This window comes from Arachis duranensis, chromosome 6, assembly GCF_000817695.3.
Source record: "Arachis duranensis cultivar V14167 chromosome 6, aradu.V14167.gnm2.J7QH, whole genome shotgun sequence".
Lineage (NCBI taxonomy): Eukaryota > Viridiplantae > Streptophyta > Magnoliopsida > Fabales > Fabaceae > Arachis > Arachis duranensis.
Genome location: NC_029777.3, coordinates 69,770,307 through 69,773,431, shown reverse-complemented (window position 1 = coordinate 69,773,431; position 3,125 = coordinate 69,770,307). Strand labels below are relative to the sequence as shown.

Here is a 3,125-nt window from a genome sequence, read left to right as displayed (position 1 = left end):
GCAGAACTCCAAATGGCACGCTCTCAATGGCGTTGGAAAGTAGACATCCAGAGGTTTCCAGAAATATATAATAGTCCATACTTTATTCGGAAATTGACGACGTAACTTGGCATTGAAAGCCAAGTACATGCTGCTGTCTAGAGTTAAACGCCAGAAAAACGTCATGACCCGGAGTTGAACGCCCAAAACACGTTATAACTTGGAGTTCAACTCCAATAAAAGTCTCAGCTCATGGATAGATCAAGCTCAGCCTAAACATACACCAAGTGGGCCCCGGAAGTGGATTTATGCATCAATTACTTACTCTTTATTTTATATTTTATTTATCTTTTAATTATCAAAGCTTCATAACCATTTGAATCCGCCTGACTGAGATTTACAAGGTGACAATAGCTTGCTTCAAGCCGACAATCTCGTGAGATCGACCCTTACTCACGTAAGGTATTACTTGGACGACCCAGTGCACTTTCTGGTTAGCTGTGCGAAGTTGTGAAGAGACGTGTGACTCATGGTATTGTGCACCAAGTTTTTGGAGCCATGCCTAGTGATAACAATTTCGTGCACCAAGTTTTTGGCGCCGTTGCCAGGGATTTTTCGAGTTTGGACAACTGACGGTTCATCTTGTTGCTTAGATTAGGTATTTTTCTTTTTATTTTGTTTTTCAGAATTTTTAAGAATGAATTCTAGAGTTTCAGATGATGCTTTTATCATCACAGGAGCTAGTTAATTTCCATCAATTTGGCTGTTGTATGCAATGTCTTGCTGAAGCTTGGCTGACCATGTCTAATCTTTTTAGACTGAAGCTTTAGACTAACATTGCATGATTCCTGAAATTCTTTTTAAAAATCTTTGAGTTTCTTATTTTCTTCTTCTTCAAAAAAAGTTTTTTTTTTTGAAAAATCAAAACAAAATTTCTTTAATAAAATCATAAAAACCGAAAATTTGTGTTTCTTGTTTGAGTTAGTGTCAATTTTTAAGTTTGGTGTCAATTTCATCTTTTTAATTTTTCAAAAAAAAAATTCGAAAATTCATGCATTGCATTCTTCATGATCTTCAAGTTGTTCTTAATGAGTCTTCTTGTTTGATCTTTAAATTTTATTGTTTTGTATCTTTTCTTGTTTTTCATATGCATTTTTGAATTCTTAGTGTCTAAATATTAAAAAGTTCTAAGTTTGGTGTCTTGCATGTGTCTCTCTTCTTAAATTTTTTTCAAAAATGTGTTCTTGATGTTCATCATGATCTTCAAAGTGTTCTTGGTGTTCATCTTAACATTCATAGTGTTCTTGCATGCATCATTTGTTTTAATCTAAAATTTTTATGTGTTAAGTCATTTGTGATTTTTCTCTTTCCTCATTAAATGCAAAAAATAAAAAAATTAATTATTATCTTTTCCTTATTTCACTCACGAATTTCGAAATTTTTGGGTTGACTTAGTCAAAATTTTTAAAATAAGTTGTTTCTTGTTAGTCAAGATTTCAATTTCAAAAATTTATCTTTTCAAAATTTTTTCCTATTTTTACCTCATATTTTTCGAAATTAATACTAACAATTAATGTTTTTATTCAAAAATTTCAAGTTTGTTACTTTCTTGTTAAGAAGATTCAAACTTTAAATTTTAGAATCATATCTTTTAATTTCTTGTTAGTCAAGTCATCAAATTTTAAAAATCAAATCTTTTTTAAAAAAAAATTGTTTTTCAATCATATCTTTTTAAAAATCAAATTCTCTTCAACCATATCTTTTCAAACATATCTTTTTAAAATCAAATCATTTTCAATCATATCTTTTTTCAAACCTTAATTTCAAAATATCTTTTTCTAACTTCTTATCTTTTCAAAATTAATTTCAAAATCTTTTTCAAAATCACCTAACCACTTTTCCACCTTTAATTTTCGAAAATCACTAACCATTTTTCAAAAATAATTTTCGAAATTCTCTCCCTCTCATCTCTTTCTATTTATTTTATTTATCTACTAACACTTATCTTCTACTCATAATTCGAACCTTCTCTCTGTGTTCAGATTTTTTTTCTCCTTCTCTCTTCTCATACTTCTATTCTTCTTCTCTTCTACTCACATAAGGGAATCTCTATACTGTGACATAGAGGATTCATTTTCTTTTCTATTCTCTTTTTTTTCATATGAGCAGGAGCAAGGACAAGAACATTCTTGTTGAAGCTGACCCTGAACCTGAAAGGAATCTGAAGAAGAAGCTAAAGCACAACAATCCAGAGAAAACCTTACAGAGAATCTCAAAAGAGAAGTAATGGCCGAATCCCAACAATAACAATGCAAGGAAGATGCTTGGTGACTTCACTGCACCAAATTCCAACTTCCATGGAAGAAGCATCTCAATCCCTACCATTGGAGCAAACAATTTTGAGCTTAAGCCTCAATTAGTTTCTCTGATGCAACAGAATTGCAAGTTTCATAGACTTCCATCAGAATATCCTTTTCAGTTCTTAACTGAATTCTTGCAGATCTGTGATACTGTTAAGACCAATGGAGTTGATCCTGAGGTCTATAAGCTTATGTTTTTCCCTTTTGTTGTAAGAGACAAAGCTAGAATATGGTTGGACTCTCAACCTAGAGATAGCCTGAACTCTTGGGATAAGCTGGTCACGGCTTTCTTAGCCAAATTCTTTCCTCCTAAAAAACTGAGCAAGCTTAGAGGGGATGTTTAAACCTTCAGGCAGAAAGAAGGTGAATCCCTCTATGAAGCTTGGGAAAGATACAAGAAACTGACCAAAAAGTGTCCTTCTGACATGCTCTCAGAATGGACCATCCTGGATATATTCTATGATGGTCTGTCTGAATTGTCTAAGATGTCATTGGATCATTCTACAGGTGGATCTATTCACCTCAAGCAAATTCCTGCAAAAGCTCAGGAACTCATTGAAATGGTTGCAAATAACCAGTTCATGTACACCTCTGAGAGGAATCCTATGAGTAATGGGACACCTTAGAGGAAGGGAGTTCTTGAATTGATGCTCTGAATACCATATTGGCTCAGAAAAAATGTTGACTTAGCAAGTCAATATGATTTTTCAAAGTCTGAATGGATTGCAAGCTGCATCCAACAGTACTAAAGAAGCATCTTCTAAAGAAGAAGCTTATGATCCTAAG

The 3,125-nt window shown here is 33.0% G+C and overlaps 1 non-coding gene across 1 annotated transcript; it reads right to left on the bottom strand.

Moving 5' to 3' along the window:
* Positions 1 to 2,662: 2,662 nt before the first annotated feature.
* On the bottom strand, positions 2,663 to 2,766 carry LOC127740286 (small nucleolar RNA R71). Its single transcript, XR_008000965.1, has one exon. It is a non-coding gene; the product is annotated as a small nucleolar RNA R71 (small nucleolar RNA).
* Between the last annotated feature and the right edge of the window lie 359 nt (positions 2,767 to 3,125).